Genomic DNA, 19,720 nt, shown 5'->3' on the forward strand with positions numbered 1-19,720 from the left:
AGTCTAGCGTCTGGAGCTACACTAACATGGTAGCCACTAGCCACATGTGGCTAATTAAATTAATTAAAATTAAAAATTCAGTTCCTCAGTCACACTGTCTACATTTCAAGTGTGCAGTAGCCTCATGTGGCTAGTGACTGCCATATTAGCAGCACAGATATAGAAAATACCTGTCATCACAGAAATTTCTATTGGACAGTGCCGGTGTAGAGGACAGGTGCATCTAGGCCTTTAGCAGACCCATTAGGCATGGGAATCGAAACTTAACTGTAATATTCTTTCCATTAGGCAGAAACCTTTTAGAGCCAAAGGGCTTAGGAGAGACAAGCTCTTCCTATTGCTGATCTTGAATGAATAGAACTAGTTTAATAGTTATAAAGTTCTCTAAGAACTCTTAAGTCAGTGAAGGGGACATACTTTGAAGGCAGGAACTATAATTAGTTAGATATAGCACATCTCTGTATTGTTGGGACTATAGACAAATGAATATGGAAACGTGGTATGGAAAAAAGTAGAAGAAGTTACAGATTTGTTTATTTTTTATTTTTTCCCCATTCCCCTAATCTGTTCCTGAGATATTTTATATTGTTGACCTGGTCGATAGTACCTTTAGTGCTACTATACTTCTGAGGCAGTTTTGTTAGGCAACATTTCTTTATTTAATATGGGTAGTTTGTAAAACAACAAAAGCTACGTATCTAATGTATTTTTTTTCTTGACTTAAAGTAAGCTTGTGTTTAAATTTAGTAACTACTTAAACTAAGCATTTTATCTGGGATCCTGCCTTTCATATTTTTATGTTTAATAGAACTCAGCTTCTATTTAATGGTAGATACTCTATATTAATGGAGTAGGTAAAAGACTGAAGTAAAGTGTTTCTTTAATGAGAGAGTGAACCTGTGGATAAAATACTTGCAGGAGCTAATACAGAAATGTGTACCTTAAAATGGGTTGCTGCTGTGACAATACCTAAAAGTATGAGGCACTGGCATAGAGATCAGGTGGTTTGTGGTGAGGAAATTGATATCAGAGGTGTAAAGGTAGAAATTCATATTAAGCTGTGGCAACATTTGATAAAACTGTATTTGTGATAATTTAGGAAGAAAACTTCCCCTATAGTTCTAGGGGAAGTGGTTCAAAAGAATTAATGGTATGTGTTGGCTTTGATATTCCGCTTTGAACAAGCTATTACAAGAAAGAAAGGAACTCAGGAAAGAATTAGTTGTCTTATGAGCATAAATAAAAGGGAAGAGAGAGTGAGTCTAGAAATCTGGGGCCTAGAAGGAGCTGATTATGACTCAGTCCCATGGCAAAGGACAAATTAGGGGTATGGCTTTCTTATTCTAACCTGCTATCTTAGATGGCCTCAAGTTAACCACCATTAAGTTCAAGTATACACACTATACCTGTGTGCACAAATGGCTATGTGGAAACAGGAAAACCAGTAGTGAGGATAATCTCCAGGAAAGAATCTTGTATTTATTGGCACATGGCAGTGACTGGAATCAAACAAATTAAAAGCCTACCAACTTTTGTGTTGTCAAGAAATCACAAATCTGGACTAAAATAGCCTTATATTGTTTAAGTCTTAAACAGTAAGCCTTAAACAGTCTATTCATTTATCATTTTAATTGATGCTCAGAATTCCATACTGTAAGTAAGTCATCATTTATTTAGTTATTTGTCTACTGATTGGCATTAGATTTGTGTCATTTTTTAAGGTATTATAGGTTTGAGTAAGGAGACTGAATTCCTGACAGGGCCAAGGTAGATCTAGTTCTGGTGCATACCCGAAACTCAATAACTTTTTATTGAATTTAGTCAAATAATAGAGTTACTGTTTGCACTTGTGTATACAGTGGAATAATTGGTCAGGATAATTAAATTTTAGAGGAGGGACATGTGATTTGCAGTTTCAATGAGTGGAAGGCCTTGGGAATGCCATGGTATTGACATTTGTGGTATTCCTTTTGGCACTTGAGGTATTCCTTTGGAAAGGGATAATTTTCCTAGTGTTAATCAATTCTATCAGTTACAGAGAAATATTGAAAAACAAAGCATCTGAAATAGCCCATTTATCTCCCCAAATAATTTTGATACATGTAGCTGGTACCATCCTGGACTAGACTCATCTTCTGAAAATCCATTCCGTGGCCCCATAGTGAATTGGTTTCTCCTAGTTGGCCTACAAATTGTAATTTGATGATGCATTTCTTTGACTGAGTGTATAGTTGACGTTTGCATAATATGTTAAAAGCAAAATAGACCATAGGCTTATAGATAATATGCTGATGGGGTAATTAGACGCCTATAAATAAAAATTTAGGAAATGATAGTAATTTATGAAGTGGTAGCAAGCAAGGGGAAGGATACAGAAACAGAATGACATAATTACTTTTCTGAGCCGACATTGCTTATATGAAAAGAGATATTTAAATTTTGCTCTCTCTCTAGTAAGTTTGACATAAAAATGACTGATTGGGCTTCCCTGGTGGTGCAGTGGTTGAGAATCAGCCTGCCAGTGCAGGGGACACGGGTTCGAGCCCTGGTTTGGGAAGATCCCACATGCAACTGGGCCCGTGAGCCACAACGACTGAGCCTGCGCGTCTGGAGCCTGTGCTCCGCAACAAGAGAGGCTGCGATAGTGAGAGGCCCGCGCACCGCGATGAAGAGTGGCCCCCGCTCGCCGCAACTAGAGAAAGCCCTCGCACAGAACAGAGCTAAAAATAAATAAATAAATAAATAAATAAATTTTTAAAAAAAAGACTGATTCACTTAGGATTAGAACAAAGTTATAGCTATTGTTGTTCCTTAATTTTTCTTGGGAAAAATTAGCTATCTATTAAATTCTTATAACTTTCAATTACATTGGAAACACACTAGATGTGTCTATTATTTATAGAAAAATTTCATATATTTTTATATTTATAGGATTATTTAATAAAACAAATAATCTTCCTGTAACATTTAAAAAATCACCTCCTGATTTATCTTTCTTAAAAAATAAATTCTGATAATCTAATTAATTGATACATATATTTGAGCCTTTATTGTGGAAAGCACAATACTTAGCTTTGTGGAGAATATGTTGAATTTAATTGAAAAAAATTTCCTACATCCTAATGATTGGTGATAGAATTGAAATGACAATGGATGAGAACTTCTGAAACTGTTTTACAAAATCTTAAGTTCTCTGGAACTGTCACAATCTTGTAATTTTGTCCATGCAAAATGCTAGACATTGGTTGAGAGAGAATGACTTACGGGAGAAAAATAAAGATTTATTCACAGCAAGTCTCCCAAATACTAGTTCCTTTGTCTAACTCTGACCCAAGTCCTTGATCATAAGTTCTTGGTGGTCGTCATTTTCTGTCCTCTGCTAACTTCTGCTATCCTGTCTTTCCTCTCCCAGAGCTGTATCAGCCTCACAGGGTCTTTGGGCTTGTGCCTCTTCCTCGCTCTCTGTCATCCCTCACATTCTTGCATCTGCTTTGGCTTTTTCTTGCTCATGTCTCTATTTTAATAGAAAATGAACGCTGTACTTTATTATTTTCCATTCTCAAAACTTAATTATGCTTACACTATGGATAAGAAAGAAGTAAGAAGAAAAAAAGGTATGTTTTTCAGATTTCGCATGGAATAATTTGCAGAGATATTTTGGAGTTGGAATGATTGTGGCAAAGTCCACATTTTGTGAATATTTACCTTCTTTTTATCTGAGTATCCTAACTTTTATATTATTATTAATTTTTTTAAATGCATGTATAACCAGTTTATTGAGAAGCCTTAATTTTTCAGGGGTATGAATACGCAGCAGTTTTTAAAAAAATAATTAACTTATTTATTTGTTTTTGGCTGCGTTGGGTCTTCGTTGCTGTGCATGGATTTTCTCTAGTTGGGGCGAGTGGCGGCTACTCTTCATTGCAGTGCGCAGGCTTCTCATTGCAGTGGCTTCTCTTGTTGTGGAGCACGGGCCCTGGGAGTGTGGGCTCAGTAGTTGTGGCTCGCGGACTTAGTTGCTCTGCAGCATGTGGGATCTTCCTGGACCAGGGCTCGAACCCATGTCCCCTGCATAGGCAGGCGGACTCTCAACCACTGCGCCACCAGGGAAGCCCAAGGTTATGTTTCTTAATTGAGTGCTAACTTTTGGTTAGATTATATTTTAAATATTACTTAAAATATTTTGAATCATACAGTTCAACTTTGTATAAAATTTTTTAATAAACGTTATCTTAGTTTACTTTTTCTGATTAAACATGTTCTCAGAAAGAAAAACTTTAAAAACACAGAAGAAACAAAGATAATTTGTATGTAATCCCGTCACCAACCATATATAACCATTAAGAATATTTTGGCAAATAAAACTGGAAGTATGCTATACATACAGTTTTATATTTTGTTTTTGGGGGCAGAGTGACAGTGTTTACACTTACATCATACAAGCAGGTATTGGAATATAGATTATAGTCAGGCAAAAGTGGAAACAGAGAGACCAGTTAGAGACTAACGTATAATCTAGACCATTGATGATGGTGGTTTGGAAGGGGTTGGTAGGAGTAAATAGTGGTGAGATTCTGGACTTATTTGCATTTTGAAAGTAAAACTTACAGAATTTCTAATAATTTAGATGTGAAGTATGAAAGAGGTGAATCAAGGACGAACTTCAGCAACTGGGTGAATGGGATTGACATTTAAGATGATTTTAAAACGTTATTTTAAAAAATAAGATGGCTTTTTCTTTTTTTGTGGCCGTGCCACGCGGCATGTGGGATCTTAGTTCCCTGACCAGGGATCGAACCCCTGCAGTGGGAGCATGGAGACCTAACCACTGGACCACCAGGGAATTTCCTAAAACATTATTTTAATGAGCCATATAATATTCCATCACATGAATGTGCTGAAATGTATTTAACTATTTTCCTGTTGTTGGATATTCAGATTGTGTCCGTTTTTCACTATTAAAAATTAAGATGAACATCTTACACTTAAGTGTTTGATCATAGAGCTGATTATATTCTCAAGGTAGAACTCAAGAAGTAGATTTATTGGGTCAAAAGATATAGATACTTTGAAGTGGTGTGTATGTCTTTTAAAAAACATTTATTTATTTATTTATTTGGCTGCATTGGGTCTTCGTTGCAGCACATGGGCTTCTCTCTAGTTGTGGCATGTGGGGTTGATCTTTTTTAGTTGTGTGGGATCCAGAGCGCATAAGCTCTGTAGTTTGCAGCACGTGGGCTCTCTAGTTGAGGCGCATGAGCTCAGTAGTTGTGACACGCGGGTTTAGTTGCCCGGCAGCATGTGGGATCTTAATTCCCCAACCAGGGATCGAGCATGTGTCCCCTGCATTGGAAGGCATACTCTACCACTGGCCCACCAGGGAAGTCCCAGACTTCTTGGGAAGGTGTGTATGTCTTTAAAGCTGTGAATATTTTTTCAGAACCTGTGTTTACATCAGGTGTATACATGTGAAGGGGGAGTATAAGAGCACCTGCTTGTCTTGTCCACCTGCTACGTATTGTCCAGAAAACACCAGTAACAACAAATCAAAACTAGGAAGCTTTGCCGGTTTGGCAGATAAGGAAAGGTATACGGTTTTATTTTGCACCGAGCGTAAAAAGGAACAACGAATTTCCCCCCCACACAGATGTTTTTTATTCACATAATTTTATGTAAAGTTAGTTTGCTATTTGTAGTGTAGTTTTAGAAAAGAGGAAGAACTAACGTTTCTGAGCATATACTTCAGTTAGACACATTGTAAGGCACTTCATATTATTTTAACAGTTATAACATGTTAGAAATAAGTATTATTGTTTATATTTTATATATGAAGAAACAAAAACATCTGCAGAGGACTTGGGAATATATATGATGAAGTTGCTTTATGTAAAGGAAAATACATTTGTTAATAGTGCTTAAAAGGCTTCTCTTTGGGACCTTAATAGGTTTAAAGACTGTTGCTGTTGAAAAATTGTAATATTAATTTGTCACAGCAGGAAATTTTCATATATTTAAGAAAAATAAAATGCTTCACACCTATTTAAAGGAAAGTTGATAAGTGCTATGTTTTCTTTGTGTATTATAAGAATATTTCCATGACAGAGCAAAAAAATATTTGCCTTTTCACAAATTCATTCTTAGGTTAGTTTTAGAACAGATATTACTTCTACACTTGAAAATAAATATGCATATTCCTATCACCTGTCATATGTTGCCCACTTAAGGAAAACTCAATAGTGATGAATCTGATTTACCCTTATCAAGCCTTTTAATAATATTCTGAATTAAGCTACATGGGAGAGAAAATTCTTTCTTGAGATTTACAAGAAGAAAGTGTACAATTTATTTTCAAAATTCCCATTTTAGTAGATAAAAAATAACATTGGCTTTTCCTTTCCATTTTCAAAAATATTCATATATATTATACCTATATACATGCATATATACATGCATATATACATATACTCATTATATGTATATACATACACATACTATACAATTATATACTTTGTAAAAATAAATTACATATATTTCATGTATGTGTAAATTACATTATATATACTAATTATATGGTCACATTTCATTATATATAAGTTATATGTGTTATACAGATATAAAATGCAATTTATAACAATATAATTTCATATATAATTATATATTTCTACTTATATATTGTCTATGTAAATATGTAAGCTATACATGTATGTATATCTGAATATATTTAGGAATGCATATTGTTAGAAACCTATTCTATGACATGTTTTTGGGTGTGGTCTTTGTCGTTTGCATGTTAAGTCTTCTGTTGGCTCTTTGCCCTTTGGTTGCTTCCAACAGTTGATGGTATGCTGCCCCCGGGTGGTGGCAAGTGCTTTGCTTCACTTATGGTCTGAATTTACAAAGCCTGTGCTTTAGTAAGATCCAGATTTCACAGATTTTCTTTCTTTGCAATTAAGAAAAATTTTTTATAAATATTGCTGAACAGAGAAAATTCATGAAGGTAGCTGGCTGATTTCTATTGTATACACTCTTTTAAGGAACGAATATCTGTGTACAATTAGATATCTTTCTTACTAATTCTTTACTGTTTATTCCTAGACTCATCATCTCACCTTGACTGGAATGGTGAATTCTAATTTACTCCGACAGCCTCTAGTGGCCAAATCATTGTCTGAGTCCTATCATAGCTCACAGTACTATTATGAGATAGTCATTACATGCATGGCTTTGAGACTTTAGGCCAGTCTGCTGTTAAAATGTTTCCTTTCCTCCTGGGTTCTCAGACTCGGATGGTGGTAATCCATTTACTATACTTAGAGAAAAGTCGGAGGAATTTACTTTTTCTCTTTTTTTGTCTAACTCTCTCAAGTTTCTCCTCTCATGGCATGGAAGCAGGAAACAGAATCACCCCAGCTTTTCTTCTTCCATCTATGACTGAATCTGAGATGAGAATACTTTTCTACTTCACAGTGTTAGAAATAAAACCTATTGATCTGCCTCACGTTTGCAGAATTCATATTGCTACAGGCTTCCGCCTTAAAAACATCAATCCCGTAATTGGTAACTGGAAGTACAGACAAGGAGTAGATGAGGCCAGGCATTGGGGGGATCAGTCATCCTAACATTAGCTCAGAGAATGTTTCTTTGATGTTAGGCAAAGTGGGAATGTGATTCTCACACCTGTGGATTCTCATGAGGATTTTGAGTCATGCTAAAAATATAACTCCTATGGATTAGATGCTTTATACACATTTTCTGTAATCCTTGCAATTACCTGGAAAGTTAACATAAAATAGCATAATAAATTATGAATATATAATGAATTAAGAATCAGAGTTATTAATAAATTTTCCCAGAGTCACATATTTGTAGATTTTGGAGTCAGAATTTGAACTCAGTGTCTGCCTAACTTCATAGCCTATTCTATTTCCAATACAGCATTTTCTTTCAGGGTTTGGGGAATTTTATTTTCTCTCTATGAGAGATTTTTTTAAAAAGAAAATTGGTTAAAATAGCTAGAAATGGAAATTGGAATAATTCTAGAAGTGTCTTAATCTGCAGCTATTTAGCTTTCAAATGCTTTTCTTCAACTGAGTGTTTAGACTATTTGAAGTTCAGTTCAGTACCGGTGGTAGGAGAGTACCAAAATGAGGTAGATGGTAAGCCTCGGAGGATTAACATTTCTACCTTGTGCAATAATACCTGATAGACGCTTCAGAATTCATTCTCATTTCCTCCTGTTTTTTTTTCCTCTTTTCTCTTTCTGGAACACTTATTAGTCTGTCAGAAGTCAAAAATCCTGGCTTGATCTCTGTGGTTCTTATAATTTCTCTTCTATTTTCTGTCTTTGCATTTTAGATTCTGGTAAAGTCTATAAATTTCTCTCAATTTTTCTATTTAAATATTTTATATTGGTATCATATTTTTAATTTCTAAGAATTGCTTTTAATTCTCTGGTTCTCTTTTCATAACATCCTTTTAAAAAGATAGTTTCCGTATCTTCTTAAATTGTGGCTTTTTATAGTGGCTTTTAATAGACAATAAACAATTATTTAAGTTCTCATTCTCCTGAGGTCTATATATATTTTTTTTCTGTTTGTTTCTGTTGCTCCCTTTCTTTCATGTTGAAGGTGTGGAAGATTGCATTTTGCCAAATGGTCACAGCAGTATTTCTGGTCCCACAAATGCTTCCAGAACCTTGCTGCTCTCATATCAAGAAGTGAGGTCTATTTCCCTCTCTCTGAAATTGGATAGGCCTTTTGACTGCCGCTATGAGTAGAACAAGGACAAAGTGACACTGCAGGACTTGTAGGACCAGGTCATAGGAGGCAGCATGGCTTTGGCCCATTCATTCTCTTGCTCTCACTCTCGTCTTTCTCTGGAGTCTCTCTCAGTGTTCTCTGTTGGAATCTGGCCATCATTCTCTGAGGAGACCCGGGTCACATGGTGAGCTACATAAGGCTGTTTTCAGCTAATGGCCCCAGCCAAGGTCTCTTGCAGCCAGGCAGCATCAACTGCCAGACATGTGTGAATGAGCCTTCAGATGATTTCACACTCCAGCCTTCTGCTGAGACCCCATTTATCAGGGAGCAGAGATGAGCAGTCCCTGCTGTTTTATTTCCTGATCCCAGAATGCATGAGCCTAATAAATAGTTGTTTTACACCACTGCATTATGGAGTAATTTGTTATGTAGCCCTACTAACTGGAACCTAGGCTTTCCTCAAATTTATGGTAAAGATTTGTTTTGTCATTCACACTTACAAATGAAGAAAAAGAAAAGCTAATCAGGTGCTCTTTGTACAGAGGCAAGTCTTGGTGGCTGGTTGGCTTTCCTTTAGAAGGGGCTGTGACAGTATGTAGGTTCCTTAAAAAAACTAAAAATAGAACTACCATACGACCCAGCAATCCCACTACTGGACATATACCCTGAGAAAACCATAATTCAAAAAGAGTCATGTACCAAAATGTTTATTGCAGCTCTATTTACAATAGCCAGGACATGGAAGCAAACTGAGTGTCCATCAACAGATGAATGTATAAAGAAGATGTGGCACATATACACAATGGAATATTACTCAGCCATAAAAAGAAACGAAATTGAGTTATTTGTAGTGAGGTGGATGGACCTAGAGTCTGTCATACAGAGTGAAGTAAGTCAGAAAAAGAAAAACAAATACTGTATGCTAACACATATATATGGAATCTAAAAAAAAAAAAAATGGTCTGAAGAACCTAGGGGCAGGACAGGAATAAAGACACAGATGCAGAGAACGGACTTGAGGACATGGGGAGGGGGCATGGACATATATACACTACCAAACGTAAAATAGATAACTAGTGGGAAGCAGCTGCATAGTACAGGGAGATCAGCTAGGTGCTTTGTGACCACCTAGAGGGGTGGGATAGGGAGGGTGGGAGGGAGGGAGATGCAAGAAGGAAGAGGTATGGGAACATATGTATATGTATAACTGATTCACTTTGTTATTAAGCAGAAACTAACACACCATTGTAAAGCAATTATACTCCAATAAAGATGTTAAAAAAAAAAGGGGGCTGTGAGCTGGCTGTGAGGCTGGGTGACCCCCAAATGTCAGTACTGGTCTTTGTTCTGTGGCACTGTCACCCATACCCAGCTAACTGTTTCTCTCTTAGAGAACTCATCCAATTTTTGTGTGGTTTTAGTTCGTTTTATGAAATACATTTCTTTTTTTCCCTTGCAGGTAGATGTCTGTTTACAGTGGGTTCTGCCTGGTTGGGGGAGGGGCATGTGGGTGTGGTTGGTCATTCTGAGTGTAGTCTTTCAAATAATTTCTGTCCTCTGGCCCTGGACTTATGCCTGCCTTGTATTGTTCCTTGTGTTTTCACGTCTTGAGCTCTTCTAGGCTGTAGAGCACCACCACACCTCTTTTCTGTACACGTCTTCCACATGGACTCTAGGCTGAAGGCTGAAGACTGAAGCTTCCTCTGCTGCACTTCATTTGTCAGCTGTTTTTGCTTTTCATATATATTTTCTGAAAATTTTATTCTGTTGATAGCTCTTCTCTCTTTATTTTTGTTGTTGTTTTTTGATACTTCTTCCTAAAATGGAGTTTTTATAGGGAGAAGAAATATCATTTTGAACTGGACTTTGGGCCTTCTTAAATCAGTTGCCTGACTATATATTTCCATAGAAATCTTGCATTTCATCTAACTTTGAAAATGTGTTCGTATATACCTAGGAGTATGCCATATCTTTCCTTATAATCATTAAAAGTTAACATGTGTCTGATATCATCACCTCTTTCTTATTCCTAATTTTGTGTATATGTTTTTAATCTGTTTAAGCTAGGTGGGTGAGAGTGTCCTAAGTTTTGTTTCTTGTACATTGAATAGGCCACTTGGGTTTAAAAATCTTGTGATACTTGAACCTCTAGTTTGTTGTAGCCGAATAAGCTTTTCTGCTTCTAAGATATGCCTAACCAATTAAAGTTAGAATTCTCCATACATGATGTGCTTTCCTCTGGGCCAGAATGAGGGAAAATGATTAACTTTGTTATTTCTTATTACCCATTTAAATAAATCTGAGATGAGGACCTTTCTTTCTTAATAGTAGAACTTCATAACAGAGTGAATATAGGGGCTATAGAATTGAGAGGAATAAAAGATGAATTAATATTTTACTTTGTAAGATAAATAGTATTTCTAACATAAAGAGATAGGGTGAGGGATCAGTTTGGGGAATGCAAGAAAGATTATGATTTAAAGTTTTGGTTTTATTTAATTTGAGATGATCGTAAATTTAAGTGAGGAAATATATAATTGGCAGTTGTGGTAAAGTGTTGTTAAAGATGTAAGGAGTAGATTAAATATCTTGAAGATTTGAAATAAAGAGCAGACAAATGTAAGAAAGATCTAAATTTAGAAGACAAGAAGAAGAGGTATGGAAAAACAGGACCTAGAAAAGTCATATGTGAAGAATTTAATTGAAAGCATTTCCAATGGTGTCAAATGTCCAGAAATATTATGTAGTAAGTTTGAATCAATTTTGAGAATTTTGTTTAAAATATTTCTGCATAGGCTTAGGTTTATATATAGAAACTCTTTAAGAGAAGATACTTTTCAAAGGAAAAATTTATTCAATGAATAGCTGTTCCTGTCCCCAGGAACATCTCAGTTTACTGGGAGAGAAAAGGTAAGTGTACATGTAAGTGTAGTACAGAATAAGGAGGGCAACCACAGGATAGAGGGTACTACAGAAGTACTACAGAAGCCTGAATGATACTATTTGTAAAAGCCGTAGGTTGTCAGAGGGTAGTTGAGCTTTTCATTAAAACCATTTTTCTCTGTAAAATTATTTCACTCTTTTCTAAAAACAGGCCAGAAAATTAGCTTCTCTTTATTTGAAAAAACAATCACCAGGGTTTGTGTATCCTTAGTTCATAACTGAGCTCTCTCCTTCTTGATTGGCATATAGAAGAGGCTGGGAACTGGACACTGAGACATTGAGTACTGCCTCGGCTAGAGCAATGGTGGAACCAGAGGCCAGATTTCACATGGCAAAGAATAGAAAGACTTTAGTTTGTTTATTGAGTGATAACTGCTAGACACTTTGAATATACTATCACGTTCAATCCTTACAGCAACCCATGATACAGGCAGCATAATTTCCTCCTTTACAGATTAGGGAACTAAAACTCAGAGATGTTAGTAATTTGACCAAAGTTCCTCAAAAAGTAAATATTAAAGTAGGAATTTGTATTTAGATTTGTTGGCTTTAAAATTCCTACTGTTATTACATCCGGTGTGTGGATGGGAAGTGAAAGTAGTAGATGTAGATTTTACTTTTGGGGAATTAACAGTGACAAAAAGAAAAGATGATACATGATAACCTGAAGGAAGATTATGATAAAGTGAAGTTTAAAGAAGTGACACCACGTAGGTATGTCTGAATTGAAGGCCATGATTCTGGAATATATAAAGATGAGAGAGAATGAGAAGAAAGTTAAGAAGAGAGAGGTGAAAGATCTGAAGATGTGAGATTGGGTAAATAGGGTACCATGAAAGTTAGTTACTAATTTTAAGGTCTAAATCATCTAAAACTTAAATAGCTATAAATCTGCTTACCGTGTGTTTTCTCTCTACTGAGAGGACTCTGCAAAACTAGCTATACAAGAGATTGATGTTATATATGTTAAAACTATGTGTAAAGTATATATAAGAACTATGTTAAAACTCTATGTAAGAGCTATGTGTCATAATGGTAGCAAATAAGAAAAGAAGCTTACTACTGAATGAGTGAGATTGGGGAAGTCTGTGGAGATTGTTAAGGATAATAAGCTTATCTGTCGTCCTTGGTAGAGAAGTTGGTGTCCTATAGACTTGATGAGATTTGACTAGGTTATTTGTCCTCAAGCAGTGATACAACTGGTAGTACCCAGATAATTCCTTGTTGGAATGCTATTTGGAATAGTTTTTATTCTTTCGTAATTGACTAAGGCATTAAGTGAATATCTAGTTTAAACTAAATATCCTTACAAGAAAGTGTTTTTGTTGCTGTTTCTGTGGTGGTAAAAAGTTCTAAGTAAGACGTGAAGGATTTACCAGATCTGGATAACCTGTTGAGATTTACTTTAGCTCTAGCTGTTTCACATATGCTATAAACAGAGGGTACATAAACAACCTCTTTAGTAATATAGTTCATATATTGTTCTGGTGACAGAAGAAAGCAGGGCTATTTATTTTCTAAGTTCTGTAATACTGTTTGCTGCTTTATTAGACAGAAAGCATATAACAAAAGAGATTTCCCCCAAACAAAACTAACCCCCAAACAACTACCAATCCTTTCCAATCAATTCTAAAGATAATAAAGTCTGTAATAATAGGAAGTACAGACATTGAGATTGAGGTTTTCTCCTTTAATGCTATTCTCTTTCTCACATGGAACCATGCACCCAGTCTTTGGCCATAATGTCAGAAACTTGTTTCTCTGAAATACTGATTCTCTGCTTATTACTGGGATTAGAAAGTGAAGCCATTGGATATTAAAGAGCAATCAAGAATCCATGAGTATTGTGCATTTTTGCAGTTCTATAAAGATAGATTGCAAACACTGTTTAAGAATTGTGTAGAATCTTAAGTATTTAGAAATTGAACATAGAGATCCTGTTGAAGAATTTTTTAAAGTTGAGTGATTCATCATATTATAAATGAGTTCCTTTGAGCCATTTACCAGTTTTGGCTCTCTCCCCCATCTTTGTTTAAGGCCATATCTTAATTTTTACGATCACAGAACTGTATTTGTAAGTACTTTTAAAAAATGTTATCGACTTCAAAGATCAAATGAAAATGAAACCAGAAGTTAGATCATGTAAAAGAAAGGTGCTACACTAGGAATATTTTTAGTGTCTAAGAATTAAAACCACACTTGACACTTTCTTAATCTTCTATTTCTATTAATTTATGAAACCTGAAACTGGAGGCTTAATGGTATTATTTCTACATTGTAATTATACTAATAAACATCTTTGTCCATGACCTTGGAATTTATAGTTCAGTAGGAGAGATTTATTGACTTATGCTTTGGAAGAAAAATGGGATTATTGCATAAGCAGATTGCATGCTAAGCACATGTACTTGATTACTATTTATTCCAGTTAGTTTGAGCTGTTAACTTGTCTTTAGATTTTCTTTCAAAAATAGAGGGTTCTTGTTAAATTCAGATTCCTGAGAGATCTTTGTTACATTGTTCAGTCGACTACAGAGTAACTACTTTACCTTGAAATGTGCAAGAGGAATCAATAGGCCTGCAAAACTGTCTTTTAAGAAAATGTTTGAAATAATATTTTTCCTGGTAGCCTAAATATCAGTGTATATGATTTTTCTGGGTTTCTGTCTTTCTCTGGTTTTGTTGCAGTATTAAAGTCCCTTATAGGTAGAGGGTGGTTGAGTATTTTGTTTTTAATTTCTCCTTTGTCCCCTGCCCTGGCCTGCTATTTGTTTGTCTTGTTTTCTGTGAAGAAGCACTACTTACAAGGAATTTTCCTTCGGGTGCCTTTACTTTTCATCTTAATCTAATATCCCTATGATCTCCATTTCCTTTTCACTAAAGTTTAAGTCTAAAAAGATTTTACTTTTTAAGCTTTTTGTTGTACAACACCATAGAAAGGCCACGTAAATCTACAGTTGACATTCACAGGCTGAAACCACTTTTTGGTGATGTACAAGTCAAATCTCTTTTCCCTCTGATTTGACCTTGTTTAGTTGTGGTTGGCATTTGATCTCTTGGCACCCCGTCCTTAAATGAAGTTAAATTTTAGTCTGACTCCGTGGAACCAGAGAGTTGGCACTGCACGCAACACCTTTCCTGTGTGGCTGACAGGGTCTTGGTGCGCCAGCAGGTGTCAGGCCTGAGCCTCTGAGGTGGGAGAGCCTAGTTCAGGACATTGGACCACCAGAGACCTTCCGGCCCCATGTAATATCAATCGGTGAGAGCTCTCCCAGAGATCACCATCTCAACGCTAAGACCCAGCTCCACTCAAAGACCAGCAAGCTCCAGTGCTGGACACCCCATGCCAAACAACTAGCAAGACAGGAACACAACCCCACCCATTAGCAGAGAGGCTGCCTAAAATCATAATAAGGCCACAGACACCCCAAAACACACCACCGGACGTGGTTCTGCCCACCAGAAAGACAAGACCCAGCCTCATCCACCAGAACACAGGCACTAGTCCCCTCCACCAGGAAGCCTACACAAGGCCTCATCCATCAGTGCAAAGGCACCATTCCCCTCCACCAGAAAGCCTACACAATCCACTGAACCAACCTTACCCACTGGGGGCAGACGCCAAAAACAACGGGAACTACGAACCTACAGCCTGCAAAAAGGAGACCCCAAACACAGTAAGTTAAGCAAAGTGAGAAGACAGAGAAACACTCAGCAGGTGAAGGAGCAAAATAAAAACCCACCAGACCAGACAAATGAAGAGGAAATAGGCAGTCTACCTGAAAAAGAATTCAGAGTAATGATAGTAAAGATGATCCAAAATCTTGGAACTAGAATGGAGAAAATACAAGAAACGTTTAACAAGGACCTAGAAGAACTAAAGAGCAAACAAACAAGGATGAACAACACAATAAATGAAATTTAAAATTCTCTAGAAGGGATCAATAGCAGAATAACTGAGGCAGAAGAACGGATAAGTGACCTGGAAGATTAAATAGTGGAAATAACTACTGCAAGCAGAATGAAAAAGAAGAATGAAAAGAGTTGAGGACAGTCTCAAGAGACCTCTGGGACAGCATTAAATGCACCAACATTCGAATGATAGGGATCCCAGAAGAAGAAGAGCAAAAGAAAGGGACTGAGAAAATATTTGAAGAGATTATAGTTGAAAACTTCCCTAATATGGGAAAGGAAATAGTCAATCAAGTCCAGGAAGTGCAGAGAGTCCCATACAGGATAAATCCAAGGAGAAGCATGCCAAGACACATATTAATCAAACTATCAAATATTAAATAAAAAGAAAAAATGTTAAAAACAGCAAGGGAAAAAAAAAACAATTAACCTACAAGGGAATCCCCATAAGGTTAACAGCTGATCTTTCAGCAGTAACTCTGCAAGCCAGAAGTGAGTGGCAGGACATGTTTAAAGTGATGAAAGGGAAGAACCTACAACCAAGATTACTCTATCCGGCAAGGATATCATTCAGATTCAACAGAGAAATTAAAACCTTTACAGACAAGCAAAAGCTAAGAGAATTCAGCACCCCCAAACCAGCTTTACAACAAATGCTAAAGGACCTTCTCTAGGCAGGAAACACAAGAGAAGGAAAAGACCTAGAAAAACAAATCCAAAACAATTAAGAAAATGGTAATAGGAGCATACATATGGATAATTACCTTAAATGTAAATGGATTAAATGCTCCAACCAAAAGACATAGACGGGCTGAATGGATACAAGAACAAGACCCATATATATGCTGTCTACAGGAGACCCGCTTCAGACCTAGGGACATATACAGACTGAAAGTGAGGGGATGGAAAAAGATATTCCATGCAAATGGAAATCAAAAGAAAGCTGGAGTAGCAATTCCCCTTCAGACAAAATAGACGTTAAGATGAAGACTATTACAAGAGACAAACAGACTGAAAGTGAGGGGATGGAAAAAGATATTCCATGCAAATGGAAATCAAAAGAAAGCTGGAGTAGCAATTCCCCTTCAGACAAAATAGACGTTAAAATGAAGACTATTACAAGAGACAAAGAAGGACACTACATTATGATCCAGGGATCAATCCAAGAAGAAGATATAACAACTGTAAATATTTATGCACCCAACATAGGAGTACCTCAATACATAAAGCAAATGCTAACAGCATAAAAGGGGAAAATGACAGTAACACAATAACAGTAGGGAACTTTAACAACCCACTTTCAGCAATGGATTGAACATCCAAAATGAAAATAAAAAAGGAAACACAAGCTTTAAATGACACATTAAACAAGATGGACTTAACTGATATTTATAGGACATTCCATCCAAAAACAACAGAATACACTTTCTTCTCAAGTGCTCATGGAACATTCTCCAGGTTAGATCATATCTTGGGTCACAAATCAACCCTTGTTAAATTTAAGAAAATTGAAATCGTATCAAGTATCTTTTCCAACCACAACACTATGAGACTAGATATCAATTACAGGAAAAAAACTGTAAAGAATGAAAACACATGGATGCTAAACAATACATTACTAAATAACCAAGAGATCACTGAAGAAATCAAAGAGGAAATCAAAAAATACCTAGACACAAATGACAATGAAAACATAACGACCCAAAGCCTATGGGATGCAGCAAAAGCAGTTCTAAGAGGGAAATTTACAGCAATACAATCCTACCTCAAGAAATAAGAAAAATCTCAAATAAACAACCTAACCTTACACCTAAAGCAATTAGAGAAGGAAGAACAAAACAACCCCAAAGTTAGTAGAAGGAAACAAATGATAAAAATCAGATAAGAAATAAATGAAAAAGAAATGAAGGAAACAATAGCAAAGATCAATAAAACTAGAAGCTGATTTTTTGAGAACATAAGCAAAATTGTTAAACCATTAGACAGACTCATCAAGAAAGAAAGGGAAAAGACTCAAATCAATAGAATTAGAAATGAAGAAGGAGAAGTAACAACTGACACGGAAGAAATACAAAGGATCATGAGAGATTACTTCAAGCAACTGTATGCCAATGAAATGGACAACCTGGAAGAAATGGACAAATTCTTAGAAAAGCACAACTTTCCGAGTCTGAGCTACAGGCCAATTCACGGTTGAAAATCATAGATGCAAAAATCCTGAACAAAATACTAGCAAACAGAATCCAACAACACATTAAAAGGATCATATACCATGATAAACTGGATTTTATCCCTGAATGCGAAGCTTCTTCAATATATGTAAATCAATCAATGTGATACACCATATTAACAAATTGAACGAGCAAAACCATATGGTAATCTCAATAGGTGCAGAAGAAGCTTTCGACAAAATTCAACACCCATTTATGATAAATACCCTCCAGAAAGTAGGCATAGAGGGAACTTACCTCAACATAATAAAGGCCATATATGACAAACTCACAGGCAACATGTTTCTCAATGGTGAAAAACTGAAACCATTTCCACTAAGATCAGGAACAAGACAAGGTTGCCCACTCTCACCACTATTACTCAACAGTTTTGGAAGTTTTAGCCACAGCAATTAGAGAAGAAAAAGAAATAAAAGGAATTCAAATCAGGAAAGAAGAAGTAAAACTGTCACTCTTTGCGGATGACATGTTACTATAGATAGGCATCCTAAAGATGCCTTCAGAAAACTTCTAGAGCTAATGAAGGAATTTGGTAAAGTAGCAGGATACAAAATTAATGCACAGAAATCTCTTGCATTCCTATACACTAACGAAAAATCTGAAAGAGGAATTAAGGAAACACTCCCATTTACCCCTGCAACAAAAAGAATAAAATACCTAGGAATTAACCTACCTAAGGAGGCAAAAACCTGTATGCAGAAAACTATAAGACAAGGCACTGATGAAAGAAATTAAAGTTGATACAAACAGATGGAGAGATATACCATGTTCATGGATTGGATGAATCAACATTGTGAAAATGAGTATACGACCCAAAGGAATCTACCGATTCAGTGCAATCGTTATGTAGCTACCAATGGCATTTTTCACAGAACTAGAACAAAAAATTTCACAATATGTATGGAAACACAAAAGACCCTGAATAGCCAAAGCAATTTTGAGAAAGAAAAACGGAGCTGGAGAAAACAGGCTTCCTGACTTCAGACTATACTACAGAGCTACAGTAATCCAGACAGTATGGTACTGGCACAAAAACTGAAATATATATCAATGGTACAGGATAGAATGCCCAGAGATAAACCCACACACATATGGTCACCTTATCTTTGATAAAGGAGGGAAGAATATACAATGGAGAAAAGATAGCCTCTTCAATAAGTGGTGCTAGGAACACTGGACAGCTACATGTAGAAGAATGAAATTAGAAAAAAGATATCCTCTTCAATAAGTGGTGCTGGGAACACTGGACAGCTACATGTAGAAGAATGAAATTAGAACACTCCCTAACACCGTAGACAAAATTAAACTCAAAATGGATTAAAGACCTAAATGTAAGGTCAGACACTATCAAATGCTTAGAGGAAAGCATAGGCAGAACACTCTGTGACGTAAATCACAGCCAGATCCTTTTTGACCCATCTCCCAGAGAAATGGAAATAAAAACAAAAATAAACAAATGAGACGTAATGAAACTTAAAATCTTTTGCACAGCAAGGGAAACCATAAAGAAGACCAAAAGACAACCCTCAGAATGGGAGAAAATATTTGCAAATGAAGCAACTGACAAAGGATTAATCTCCAAAATATACAAGTAGACCCTCAGAATGGGAGAAAATATTTGCAAAAGAAGCAAGTGACAAAGGATTAATCTCCAAAATATACAAGTAGCTCATGCAGCTCAGTATCAAAAATCAAAAAACCCAGTCGAAAAATGGGCAGAAGACCTAAACAGACATTTGTCCAAAGAAGATATACAGATTGCCAACAAACACATGAAAGGATGCTCAACATCATTAATCATTAGAGAAATGCAAATGAAAACTACAATGAGGTATCACCTCACACCAGTTAGAATGGCCATCATCAAAAAATCTA

General features: G+C 36.1%; 1 protein-coding gene across 1 annotated transcript in view; it reads left to right on the top strand.

Moving 5' to 3' along the window:
- The window catches only part of CCDC171 (coiled-coil domain containing 171), a 341,681-nt gene that overhangs the window by 195,941 nt on the left and 126,020 nt on the right, over positions 1-19,720 (top strand). The window lies entirely within an intron of this gene.

This window comes from Physeter macrocephalus, chromosome 9, assembly GCF_002837175.3.
Source record: "Physeter macrocephalus isolate SW-GA chromosome 9, ASM283717v5, whole genome shotgun sequence".
Lineage (NCBI taxonomy): Eukaryota > Metazoa > Chordata > Mammalia > Artiodactyla > Physeteridae > Physeter > Physeter macrocephalus.